This window comes from Oryctolagus cuniculus, chromosome 8 (genome assembly GCF_964237555.1).
Source record: "Oryctolagus cuniculus chromosome 8, mOryCun1.1, whole genome shotgun sequence".
Taxonomy (NCBI): domain Eukaryota; kingdom Metazoa; phylum Chordata; class Mammalia; order Lagomorpha; family Leporidae; genus Oryctolagus; species Oryctolagus cuniculus.
In genome coordinates, this window is record NC_091439.1 from 66,553,003 (window position 1) to 66,567,317 (window position 14,315).

General features: G+C 44.9%; 1 long non-coding RNA gene across 1 annotated transcript in view; it reads right to left on the reverse strand.

Moving 5' to 3' along the window:
* Positions 1-10,462: 10,462 nt before the first annotated feature.
* LOC138843526 (uncharacterized) overlaps positions 10,463-14,315 on the reverse strand; it is a 28,498-nt gene continuing 24,645 nt past the window's right edge. Inside the window, exon 2 of the long non-coding RNA XR_011378339.1 lies at positions 10,463-13,807. This is a non-coding gene — a long non-coding RNA (uncharacterized lncRNA). The remainder of the gene's footprint in view (positions 13,808-14,315) is intronic.

Genomic DNA, 14,315 nt, shown 5'->3' on the forward strand with positions numbered 1-14,315 from the left:
ATATTTTCTGATCATACCTATTTGTGGTTCTGTGCACTTCTTATATTTGGACATCCATATCTTTCTCCAAATTGGGGAAAGTTTTTGATATTATTTCACTGAATAGATTTCCTAAGTCATTCTTTTTTTCCATACCTTCAAGAACTCTTAAGACTCATATACTTTGCTTGATGATATCCCGTAGATTCTGAACACCGTTTTCAGTGTTTCTGGTTTTTTTCTTCTATTTTGTTTTTGTCTGACTGAGATATTTCAAAGACTTGTCTTTCTGATTTAATATTCTTTCTTCTGCCTCCCCAATCTGTTGTTAAGGTTTTTCACTGTGTTTTTTTTTTTTTTTACTTTTATTTGACTTACTGAATGCTTCATTTCTAATATTTCTGTTTGACATTTTAAAATATGTTTATCTCTTTGCAGAATTTCTTAGCCATGTCATGTACTGACTTCCTATGTTTCTCTGTGTTTTTGTGTAACCTTACAATAATTCTTTTGAATTATTTTTTAGGCATTTTGTCAATCTTTCCTTCTTCACAGCCCAATGTTAATGTATTATTGTGTTCCTTTTGGGGAGTCAAATTCCCTTCCTTGTTCATGTTTTTTGATTTTTGTACATTTGGGATATCTCTTCTTACTATCTCCTCTGGAGGATTTTTTTTTTTTTTTAATTTGAAGGCTTTATTCCTGGGGCTCAGTGGAGTGCCTAAAGCTTTCATTTGAGTTCCAGGGCTGTGTGCTGGGTTGGGCCAGGGATCTCTGGCCACCATTTGTGGGTGGGGCAAGACTCTAGAGTGACATCCAAGATTGGCATGGTGGAGCACCTTTGGCTACAGTTGGTGGGGAAGGGATGTTGGAGCTGGTTAGCCTGTTCACAGTCCTAGACCGTCTCTGGGCCAGGGTGAACCAGCTGATTCACAGCCTAGAATGAGCGTATGGTGCCGGCATACCTCGCCCACCCAGATACACACACCACCCAGAGCACTGACCCACTCTGCAGTGTATCCCCTCACCCCTTCACAAGATCCATCCATAGCATGCAGGAAGCTCTCAGTCTCCACAGAGAGACTGGGCAGATACAGGGAACCCAACTGCAACCCACGAACCTCTCATCTATGTGGCCCATGCCCCAGACTCCCATAATTGCAGGGTACAGGTGATCTGCTCTTGACCCTGCAAGTTGCCCTGTTCCCTGTGGCCTCTGGCAGCAGTGGGACCACCCGCTGTTCTTCGAGTCATAACAGAGTTCACTTGTTACTGCACCATAGGAAACTGAGTTTGGCACTTTGGTGTGGGTAGGGGAGGGAAACAACCTCACATCCTTTCAAGGAACGGAGTAGTTACCTAGACCTCTTCCAGCTCAAAGCTGGACTTGAAGCCAGTGGCGACCATGGAATTCTCTGAGTCAAAGCTACCACTGGGGTCTGGGGTTGTGGCAAAGTAGGTTTTGCTGCCACCTATCATGGGCACTGGTTCGAGTCCCAGCAGCTCTGCCTCTGATCCAGTTCCTTGCTAATGTGGCTAGGAAAACAGGGGAAGATGGCCCAAGAGCTTGGGCCCCTGATACCTACTTGGGAGACCCAAAAAAGCTCCTGGCTCCTGGCTTTGGCCCAGTCCAGCCTTGGTCATTGCAGCCATTTAGGGGAGTGAACCAGCAGCTAGAAGATCTCTCCCTGTCTCTTCCTCTTTCTCTGTAACTCCGACTTTCAAACAAATAAATCTTAAAAAGCTACCAATGGCAGGGGCTATGGCAGCCTCCTCTTATTGTCAGCCAGGAACTGGCTATGTGGATGCAGGAGTGGCTGGCAGGGAACCAGGCAGTGACATGTCTATCTTTTTCCCTTGCTGCCATGTGGTGTCTGTTTTGTCCTGTCCATTCTCCACTGATAGTTTCTCCCCAGCAGTCCCTGGGAACGTGGTCCTTCCTTTGTTTTCCAGCATCTTTCTTTGGCTGAGGTCAGGGCAAGCTTCTCAATATTCAGCCACCTTGGATCCCCTCATCCATTGTTGATTCTATCGTCTTTTAACCCTTTTAATCTCCTCTAATTATTATACAGTTATCAGGATGATAGAATAATAGGCACTTGATAGTATGCTAGAGATGTTCTGGTCTAGTTCTTCCATATCTTAGTTGAGGAAACTCGACTTGGAGACGTTGGAATGTGCTGTGAACATCTGTTCTCTGTGAGTCTATTGTCCTCACCTATCTTTATTTTTCAACAGCATAGTATTTTAAGGGCTTTGTGGTGAGTGCTTCCAGATTTTCTACTAAGAGAAACTTAAGTGAGGAAACTAGGTGGCCATGGGAGATTGGAAGATGCATTTTTTCTCCACCTTTCTAGATTTTGATAAAATATTTGTAATAACTAGCAAAGAAAATGACTGAAGCTAAAGATATTTAAGCTTACTTCTTGGTGCAGCCTTTAGAATTTAGTATTGTTATTCATTTTTAAAGGTTTTGTTAATCATATGCACAATCTCTACATTTATTTTACTGTTTTCCTATTATAAAAGTAATAATATACATTATAGGAAAATTAGGCAAGCAAAAAAGAAAGAACTTTGAGAATCTCATACAATTAGAAAGATCCACTTTTAACCTGTTTCATATATTTTGGTATATAAATTTATGCATATACATTTTTTTCCAAAGATAGGATTATATTGTAAATTACTTTTTAAAAACTTTGAGAATATTTGTGTGCTATGTTCCTCTTGTTAATTTTTATCTTTTATTTTTTGTTTAGAAAATTACCTGTTGGGGCCGGCACCGCGGCTCACTAGGCTAATCCTCCGCCTAGCGGCGCCGGCACACCGGGTTCTAGTCCCGGTCGGGGCGCTGGATTCTGTCCCGGTTGCCCCTCTTCCAGGCCAGCCCTCTGCTGTGGCCAGGGAGTGCAGTGGAGGATGGCCCAGGTGCTTGGGCCCTGCACCCCATGGGAGACCAGGAAAAGCACCTGGCTCCTGGCTCCTGCCATCGGATCAGCGCGCCGGCCGCGGCGGCCATTGGAGGGTGAACCAACGGCAAAAGGAAGACCTTTCTCTCTGTCTCTCCCTCTCACTGTCCACTCTGCCTGTCAAAAAAAAAAAAAAAGAAAATTACCTGTTGGGGCTGGTGCCATGGGTAGTGGGTAAAGCTGCCACCTGTAGTGCCAGCCTCCCATTTGGGGAGCTGGTTCAAGTCCCATCTGCTCCACTTCTGATCCAGCTGTCTGCTGTGGCCTGGGAAAATTACCTGCAAAGGTGAAAACTGACCCATGAATAAATTGTATTCTTACATTCAGCAGATATTGATTAAGCACCTACTATGTGTTACCTGCTAATCTTGCTTGAGAAGAGTTCTAGATAAGTAGGCCAGATGTAGTCTTTTTTTTTTTTTAAGATTTATTTATTTATTTGAAATTCAGAGTTACACAGAGAGAGAAGGAGAGGCGGGGGGGGGGGGGTCTTCTATCCGAAGGTTCACTCCCCCAATTGGCTGCAATGGCCGGAGCTGTGCTGATCCGAAGCCAGGAGCCAGGAGCCAGGAGCTTCTTCCAGGTCTCCCACACAGATACAGGGACCCAAGGACTTGGGCCATCCTCTACTGCTTTCCCAGGCCATAGCAGAGAGCTGGATTGGAAGTGGAGCAGCTGGGACTCAAACCAGCACCCACCTGGGATTCCAGCACTGCAGGCAGCTGGCCCCAGATGTAGTCTTTATATTCTAGTGGGGGGACAAAGAACACATAAGTAAGCATGTAAAATGTGATGTTCATTTCTATAAAATAAGTGTACATATAATTATTAAACATAATTATATATGTACACATATAATTATATGTATAATTATTAAACATGTTACATTTTAATTTAACACATGTTAAATAAAACATTCATTTTATATAAATTATTTTATAGTAATTTTATAGTAATTATTATATTAATTTTTTTTGACAGGCAGAGTGGACAGTGAGAGAGAGAGACAGAGAGAAAGGTCTTCCTTTGCCGTTGGTTCACCCTCCAATGGCCGCCGCGGCCAGCGCGCTGCGGCCGGCGCACCGTGCTGATCCGATGGCAGGAGCCAGGAGCCAGGTGCTTTTCCTGGTCTCCCATGGGGTGCAGGGCCCAAGTAATTATTATATTAATTAACGTATATGAAATTATTAAAAAGGAAGCTTCAACAGAGAACCATAGGGCACAACTTGAGAAAGAGTGATTGGGAGAAATGTCACACTGAGGGGTGGAGGATGAGAAGTTTTCAGTTGTGTGATAAGCATTCTAGGAAGATATTTAATTTCCATGGCCACGAGTGGCAGAAAGAGCACCAAGTTCAATCATGGGAAAAGCATATGGATTGAAAGAATTGACAGAGAATCCTGTGCATTCATTTCATGGATCTCGGCAATATTATTTGGATAATTTCAACTGTGACAGTACAAGTTACACAGTAAGGAAGTGTCCTTTTAGGGCTAAGATGGGACAGAACCAGTGCTGGAACTTGGAACTCAGCCTGAGATGCTTCGTACTATGTTAGTTGGATTGTTGATACACTTATGGCCTTGGTCCCATGGATTTACCTTTACCTCTCATCAATGAAATACTCATAGAGTGGAGAGTGGATATGGTGGAATCTGGCCTGGATTCAGTTATTCACTCCATACCTGTGTCATTTGGACAAAAAAAATATATTTTGAATCTCAGCTCTCAAAAAGTTGCAAAATGCTCCCCGACTCCTGGGGCCTGTGTGAAGATTCAGGAAGATGAGGCAGGTGCACAATGCCTGGCCCGTGGCATACCCTCCAGACCTGGTGTCAAATTCATAAGAGAATTTAATCTCAGACTAAACATATTTATAATCTATTAAATAATTTTTATATGCATTCATTCTACCCCCAAGAGTATTGAGGTTGTAAGAAGGAAGTTAACATTCTCACATGATTATGCTTGGAGATACAGGGTATTCTAATTTTCATGGTGTTTGGAAGTTGAACAGTTGCCATGTTTTAGAAGTTGACTCCCTACTTCACAGGCAGCTCACAGAGAGCACCTGCTCCATGTTTTTTTTTTTTTTTTCTCTAGTGGATCCTCTGTTCTGTATTATCTTTAGCAAACAAAATATTTTGCCATAAAGAACCACAACCAAGGCACAACAGTATGAGGAGGAGAACAGACCTAGTCCTGGCGAGGTGGTAAGAGGACCTGACATGCCCTAAAAACCTGCGTCTTCTTGTGCCAGCTTCTGTGAAGATTACCAAGCAGCAGCTAACCCGACCAGCTTGCAATCTGGTTTGGCATGCAGTGCTGGGCCTTCTTCTTCCTCACTGCCTTTTTTCTTTTTTTTAAACAACAATATATACCCTGCTGGTTGTTTATTCTGGCCTAACATTAAAATGATTTACATTCTCTGAAAAAGGGTGAAATATGGCAACAGACAAGACAAAGCCTGTCTCATGTGAACAGCAATATCAGGCCAGATGCACACAGGCACAAGGAAGTGGGTTATCTGGCCATTTCTTGTACATACCACCCTCTTCTACCCTGTCTGCAGGGAGAGACAGGCTCCATTCACTTTCTTCCTTTCTGGCTTGGACACTCAGCCAGCTAACAAGGCTGACAACTTGGGAGCAGTCACTTGGTAATATTCTTTCAGGCCAGAGCTTTGGGCAGAAACCTTTGTGTTTTTTTCTAGCCCCTGACTCCTTTCCCAGGTCCTTTGGGTAGACAGTGGAAGGGTAGATGTGTCTTTCAGGCTCTCTTCCAACTTGCATCTGGAGAGGGGTGAGGGGAATGACTTCTTGGACACCCCCACCATACGGATGCCGGATGCCATCAGTAAGTCGGCTCTCCGGACAGCTGCTCCTTCTCCCTGCATTTCTTCTATGGGCAATCATCCTCACAATGGCAGCTTCACCCCAGGAACAGAAGACCAAAGACATTCCCCTGCCTTCCATTAGTCTTTAGAAGCATGGTTTTTAAAAGCCTCCTTCTCTGATCTTCCTTCTTACCTTCTTGATGCCCAGTCTCTGCCCTCAGAAAAACTCAACTTCTTGACTCATGAGAGCAACTGTCCATCTTTCTTCAATGTAGAGGCACATGGAGCTCTGTGGTTTTCCCTATGCTGGGTTGCAGAACCACTGGAAGGATACCCAGGAGCTTCTGTTCTTCCTGTAGTACGAGCAACTTGAAGTCTCCCACCGACTTTTGTTTCTGGAAAAGCCTCTCCTTCATTCCCACCCTGTCCCTGTGCAACAGAGAATCTGGTGGACTCTTTGTGAGATATCCCCTGGGAACCAGCTCTCCAGTCTGACAGTGAGAAGGGAGACACAGCTGTGCTGCCTTGCAGCTCCAGTCCTGCCTACTCCTGCATACAAACCATCTAGAAACCAAAATGTTTCTCTGAGATGATTGAGAACCGGAACCAGGCAGATGTGAAGATGTTCCCACAGGATGCCAGAAGGAAAGCCCATACTCTTGACCCCGCGTCACTCCAGTGATTCCCGCATCCCAGCCTGTCACTCCCATCTGTGGGAGCCTGGTGGTAAGTGGTGCAGCATTCTTTTGATCAGCTTGGATGCCTGGGTAGAAGAGGGGCCAAAGTTTCTATGTGAAAGCATCAGTGAAGGTGTAGATATGAAAACAGTCCTCATAGTCTAGGAATGTGCCCACCTGCTGGGGTTTCACCTCGATATGCAAAGAGGCAAAAAATGTGGTGCTGGCTCTACATTCGTCCTGGTTCCACAGATGTACCTGCCCAGTGGGTCTTGTTGCCCATCTCCCCTCCTGGTAGTGTCGACCTCAGATGAAACCTTCAGTAGCCGAGACAGGGGGCTGAAGGCGAAATGCTGTGGTGTATTAGGGAGATCCTGGAGTCTCACCTCCGTGTACCTGATGCTCTTAAGGATCTTATTATAGAACTAGGTTAGGGATGAGTGGTCTCAGACTCCAGGGTCACAGTTGCAATTGAAGGGCTTTCCTCAGGGCAAAGTACTGTTGGGAAAAATTGCTCTATAGAGACTGAAGTCACCTCCATAGTCACCACCTTCTCACATTTTTCCAGTTACATCCTTGTGCATCTTGAAGCCTGACTGCCATGACCTGCCCACCATCTTGGCAACGAAGTGGGCCAGGTCCTGGTGCTCCCAAGGTGAGCTCTATTTTTCTGCTTGGCTCAAAAGTATTTTTTTTTTTTTGTATCTTGTGCCTTTTCTAATTTCCCCTCCTGAACCTAATCTCTTTCTTTCCCAAAACAGTATATCTTAGAATTACAAAACAAAACAAATTGTAGTGCTGACCATATTTGAAAGGAGAGGAGTGCTTATCACATTTAGCATCGTGTCCTCTGAAGTCTTACCTTCCAGGGCCTTGGATTGTTGGAGATAATTGTCCCCAAGGGAGCAGTCAGAGCAGGGGAGCTGCATACACCTGTTGTCACTCTTTGAAAAACATAGATGTTTTTCTTTTTCTTTTGCAAAGTGAGCAAGCACATATGATCACGATGTGTTCCTTTGTTGGTCGTTCTTGTCTGCTTTCTCAATGTTTTGACTAAGGGAGTCGATCTTTGAATCTCCCACTTCTTGGAAAATCAATATAGTTATAGGAAATTTAGAACAACTAGCTCCCATTCAGAGAATGTCTTGAAATAGTAATAGGGACAAAGGAGATTTTTTTCTTCCCTGTAAAGAATGCTTCAGTAACTTCTTGCATTTTTTTCCCTCATTCACCCAAATCACCTGTGCTTTATTTTGGGTTGGGGAGGGGACTGATATTTAAGGGACACTTGTAGCTTCTGTTGTCTCCAGTCAACCAGAGAATCGTGTAGAACTAGCATTTGCTTTTGCTTTTTTTCTTTTCAGATACACATGCACACACACACACGGACAACATGGGCTTAGAAAACATCAATTTTGAGAGATGAGTTGTGAAGAGATTGGAGACGAATGTTTGAAATGGGAGTGTCAGGGAGAGACAGTGAGGTCTTAGTATTTTGGGGAGTGAAAGAGAGAGGGAAGGGGAGGAAAGAGGACAGTGGAGTGGGAATGGGAGAGAGAGTCATATCAAAGCAGGAGAAAATGCAGAGATGGAAGAATGCAGAAGAAGAGAAAATAGAAACACAGGGAGAGAAAATAGAAGAAAAGCACCTGACTTGATTTTGATTCACTGGCATGGCTCAGGAGACTCCTTTCTCATTCGGGGAGACTCCTAGCTTCAATACAGGTTATCTAAGGTCCTACATGCATGTCTGTGGTTAGCCATTTCTACTACTGTCCTAATTCTTAACTCTGTAAATCTGAACAGCTCCCTAGAATAGAAAATAACTTTCTTAAAAGATTTATTTTTTATTTGAAAGGCAGACTTAAGGTGGGGGCGGGGAGGGAGAGGGAGAGAGAGAATGAGAGAGAAATCTTCCGTTTGCCAGTTCACTCTTCAAATGGCCGCTACAACCAGAGTTAGGCTAATCCAAAGCCAGGAGCCAGGAGCTTTCTCCAGGTCTCCCACATGGGTGCAGGGGCCCAAGCACTTGGGGCATCTTCCGCTACTTTCCCAGGCACATTAGCAGGAAGCTGGATCAGAAGTGGAGGAGCCGGGACTCAAAATGGCTCCCATATGGGATGCCAGCGGTGCAGCTGGTGGCTTAATCTGCCTGCTATGCCACAGTGCTGGCCCCAGAAATTATCCTTTTTAAAAGATTTATTTATGGGGCTGATGCTGTGGCACAGTGGTTTAAAGCCCCAGTCTGCCACACCGATAGCCTATATTGGTGCCCATTTGAGTCCCAGCTGCTCCTCTTCCCACCCAGCTCTCTGCTGATGCACCTGGGAAAGCAGCAGAGAACGGTCCAAGTCCTTGGGCCCCTGCACCCACGTGGGAGACCCAGGAAGCCCACCTCTGGCTGTTGCAGCCATTTGGGGAGTGAACCAGATGATGGAAGACTCCTCTTTCTCTCTGTCTCTACCTCTCGCTTTAAATAAATCTTTAAAAAAATATTTATTTATATATTTGAAATGCAGAGTTATAAATGGAGGGGAAGAATTATATATACACACACACAAAGAGAGAGAGAGAGAGAGAGAGAGAGAGAGATCTGCTAGTTCATTTCCCAAATGGCCACGACATCTAGAGTTGAGTCAGGCCAAAGCCAAACGCCCAGTTTTGCCGTCAGAAGCCCCATCTGGGTTTCTCATATAGATGGTAGGGGCCCAAGTTGTCGGGCCATCTTCTGCTGCTTTCTTAAGCACATTAGCAGGGAGCTGGATTGGAAGTAGAGTAACCAGTCTAAAACTAATGCCCATATGGAACACTGGTATCACAGGCGGCCGCTTAACCTGCTGTGCCACAAGGCCAGCCCTGGAAATTATCTTTAGTCTACACCATTAGTATAGTGTTGTCTTGATCTGATCTTTTGTACTTTGAACTCCAAGGGTCTTGCTCCTTCTACTTAAGATGGAGGTCAATTTATCTCATCTGGACTCTCAGGCTGGCCTGATTTCTGCTCTTTCCCCACATCCCTGCAAAAGCCAGCTCCTTCAGTAAGGCCGGGCTGTTCTTTCTCCTCCCACCTCAGTGCCATGCTTTCTGAAATGTGCTTGCTCTCCACTTTCCTGCTCTTCTGGGGTCTTGTCCCAGACTCACCTCTTCAATGTTCTTCTTTGATCACTCCAGACTATGGCAATATTTTCTCCACTGAAGCCCTGAAATATTCATGATTTTTGCTATGAATTTGGCATATCACCACCTGTGACATTACCTTTTGTTGCTAGTGCTAATTGGTTTATAGCTCCTTCAAGGCAGAGTTGGGTCCTTTTTTTTTATTAGAATCTTGCAAAGTATTCTGTCAGAGGTTGAGACCATCCTAACCTCAATTCTTTCATCTGTGAAATGGGAATAGTAATAGTTCCCCTCCTAAGGTGAGATTTACATATAATTATGAATGCTAGAGAAACTCACACAGTACCAGCACATAATATCTGGTTCCTAAATACTGATTTTTAACATAATAAAATAGTATTTGTTAATACTACTAGTATAGTAGTAATGTCAATACTTCAACAATTGATTAACCTTTAATTTACTGAATTCCTACCAAAACCCCTGTCATTGATCAATTCAGAACAAACAAGAGCTTTTTCTCTTTTTAAATTCTAGCCCTTTGAGCCGGCGCCGTGGCTCAATAGGCTAATCCTCCACCTTGCGGCGCCGGCACACCGGGTTCTAGTCCCGGTCGGGGCGCCGGATTCTGTCCCGGTTGCCCCTCTTCCAGGCCAGCTCTCTGCTATGGCCAGGGAGTGCAGTGAAGGATGGCCCAGGTGCTTGGGCCCTGCACCTCATGGGAGACCAGGAAAAGCACCTGGATCCTGGCTCCTGCCATCGGATCAGCGCGGTGCGCCGGCTGCAGCGGCGGCCATTGGAGGGTGAACCAACGGCAAAGGAAGACCTTTCTCTCTCTGTCTCTCTCTCACTGTCCACTCTGCCTGTCCAAAAAAAAAAAAAAATTCTAGCCCTTAACTTCATCATTTTTTTAGATTTGAAATGCCTTCTCAAGGCCACTTGCTTGTCAGTCAATAGGCTTTGACAGGTTCATTTTGCATATTGGAGATGTCTATAACTAATCACCTGTCAAAAATTTTAGCAAGAATTGTGACCCAATCTATCCACTATGTTGATAAGCTCTTTTATTTCACAGAGACAGAAAATTAACTTAATCTTCTTTAAAAAAAAGTTATAGATTTTATACTTATTTGAAAAGCAGGGAGAGAAAGACAAAGAGAAAGACATCATCTTCTGCCCACTGATTGACTCCTCAGATGGCCTAAAGAGCTGGGGCTGGGCCAGGCTGAAGCCAGGAACCAGGAACTTGATCTGGGTGTCCAACATGGGTGGCAGGAACTCTAGTCCTTGAGCCATTAGGTGCATTAGCAGGGAGCTGAATCAGAAGTAGACTATACAGGACCTGAGCCAGCACTGGGATATGCAGCTGTGCCACAATGCCTGCCCCCCCCCCCCAGTTTGGTTTAAATAAACAACAATCTATAGTTTCTTGAACTGGGACACCTTCAGGCAACTGACTTCAGGTACAGGTGAATCAAGAGTCAAATGATGTCAGTACTTTCATATGTGTGTGTGTGTGTGTGTGTATACATGCATGCATACATATATTTGGCAAAGTGATAGGGTTTTATTAGGGACAGGGAATCCATCAGAATGGAAGGGATGGAGAGAGAGTGCCCAGTCACTCAGTCTGGGGGAGAGCGAAGTTGCATGGTTGAAAAGAGAGAATACACCTGGGCAGGCCAGCAGGCAGCTCAGCAGAGAGCAGAGAGCTAAGTGTGCACAGTCTTTGTTTAGACAGGGGCTTATAAAGGAAAAGGGGGCCAGGTTCCTCCTTCCCCTCCTCCTCCTCTATGTCAAAGGGTTTGTGGAGGGTAAATTAGCAAAGTCCTCCCCAGGTTTGTTGGCACCAGCTGAGCTGGGCAGAAGAGGTGTCTGTGAAAGTTTTATTGCCCCAGGTTATCAGGTCAGGTAACATATTTGGTTCTGAGGAGAGAGAATTCTCCTGGGAGCTTTCCTTGGAGGAAGGGCTGGGACCACCTGGAAGGTTACCAGGGTCTGGACAGGACTTTGAAGTACAAAATGCTGGACTTCTGGGGCTTCCACAGTAGGTGCTGGTCTTCAGGCCCCTCTCACACACACATAGGCTAATTTCTAACTTCCTCCCTAACGTTTCCCCTTCCCAAGAGAGAAACACCCATAAGCATATGAGGATAAATGGCCACAGGTCCATTTTCTGTAGCTACTTCAGAAGCTGACAAATGGGCAGAGAGGTGGATATGGGTATTTTTCTCTTGCTATCTGTCCTATGGTATTTGAGAGTGGCCCCAGGAAACATTGTCCTGTTTGGTCCAGAGGGCTGGTCATCTTGTTTGATGACGTAGGCTGGAGGTCTTGTCTTAGAAGCACCTAGAGCCAGTTGGCTTGTCTTCTGTTAGAGACAGAACAAATAAGGACATTAAAGCACAATAGTCCACAGAGAAGCAGAAAGAATGTGGATATCATGTCACCAAGGAAAAGAAATGGCCAGGATTCCCATGATCAGATGTGATGTTAGGCCAGATAATTCAGGCATGTCTGCCTGGTCCTGGAGTTGTCTGGCCTTGTCCAAGAAAGCAAGAACATGATTTTGTACCCCTTTAGTTTGATCCTAGTTTGGGGCACTTTCTTGGGCAGCAGGTAGCAGGTCTAGGGCCTGCCTGTTTGAAGGACTGAATTAGCAATCCCTTTGTGAGAGCCTTAGTCATGGCAGTTTTTCAATGGATGAAAGCTGTGCTTTGTTTATTTTTCTCAAAAGTGGGGGCTCTGCTTTGGCTCCCTGTTGAGAGCCTGGTTTAGGAACTGTGCTATTTCCCTGTATCTAGGAATCCATAACCTGTTAGGGAAATGCTGGGGCTGCCTGAAGTTTGCAGAAGCTGGAATTTGCTGCATGTCCCATATCCTCTCTGGGGCTGGCTTTCTCTCCGCAGGGGTGAGGACAAGGGTTAAATAATGAACTCTCCAGTGGACTAGCTATGTTTTTCCCCTCTGGATGCCTAGTAGCTACGTTTTGCTAGGAAGTTAAGCTAATGTACAAGACCAGAGTCCCAGGCCAGGAAAGGAAAAAGACTAATAAACCATTTACATTTAACCATCTACATTTTGGATTATTTGGCACCCCGCTCAAGAGATAGGCCCTTTAAGTCCTCAGTGAGGACTTGTCCAAATAGGCGTTAGCTGTTACTCTAAACCCTGTTTTAGGAACTGACAGGAAGGGCTTTTTAAACTTAATAATATTTGCATAGGCTTTAAGACCTGGCCAGTTATGTGTGAGGCCTAGATATATCCATGGGGTGCAGGAATAGAATTACAAGAGAGATGTGAATCTCCTTAAGGGAGGCACCCTGTTGACTCCCACTGCGTGGCTGGACTAGAAGAGCGGAATAGGAGGCTAGTACAAATAGGCAACTTACATTTCACTGACCCTAGGCCATCCCCTCAATAGCAGTGGTTAGAGTTGGAAGCTGGGCAGAGGTTTGGCAGAGCTAGAAGGGCCACAAGGTCTGTGGTTCTGAACCAGGAATCCTTTGACACCCAGGGCAGTTCTGTGTCCAGCGGCCTTGCTCTTGGCAGAGCTGACAGAAGCCGGTTTTTGTCACGATAGCTGCTTGCCCAATGCCCTAGCTCCTCATATCAGAAACAGGTGCCATCTGGGGTGGACTGGCCTTGTTGGGTCTCCTTGATGGCAAATCACCATGCAAAGTAGCCATTAATTGGCCTGCTGCCTATCCTTACATTGCTCCTTCTGCCTAGCTTGCTCCTCGTTCTCCTGGTCTCTAATAAAGTAGACCATGGAGGCAGCCTCTGTGATGTCAGTCAAGGGGGTGCTCAACCCAACTCTAATTTTTTGAAGATTTTTTTTAGTATCACTAGGGTCAGCTAGAAAGCTATGGTCATGGGCAAATTCTGACCCATAGTATTTCCCTGTGAGTTAAAACCGTGCCCATGAGGAGAACTATGATCTTTTAGGTAAGATCAACTGTGGTGACCTGTTTACATATTTTGAGGTCATTGGTATAACTTCCCATCACCCCTAAATTTGGTTTAAAAGGGGATTTTTGCCCATTCACTGTGCACACGGAAAGATCAATCTAGCTGCAAAATCATTTCATAGTTTAATCTCTCATTTAGCCCTCTAGACTATGGCTATGCATTAGTACAGAAAAGGTCAGTCATCCCTTTTATGAAGTTTGGGGATCAAACCATACATCACAGTGGAGAGTCCTGTGGAACAGTCAACTTCCCTTCTGGAAGAGAAAAGAGGAGAAATGAGTCAGAGAGCCGGGTCTCTGATTGCTTAGCCTGACTACCTGGGCTTTCAGATTTGACTGGCGTTTCACCAGTGTTTACTACATAGCCTGGCTTAGAGGAGAAGTAGCAGACATCTTTGCCATCCTTAGGCTTCCGGATTTTCACTGTGTAGCCAGTGGGTTGTCAGGTTTAACTACTATTATTGTGTAACCCGTAAGTTTAGACTAGAACTTACCATGTAATTCAAAATTGAGTTTTTGGATTTATGTAGTAAATTTTGGGCTTCTAGATTTTCACTGTGTAGCCTGTGGGTACTAGAGCTTTCCTGGACTCCTGGGACACAGTCCTATAGTATCTTCCCCATAGCTACCTCCAATCATCTCCAAGTCTCTTTTGGGACACTTTCTCCCTTTTGGCTGGACCTCCGTTTGATCCACATTTTGAACTAGCAATGCCTGCGTATTCAGTGTTAGCTGGATGGAGACTTTGTCAGTCCCCATTTAA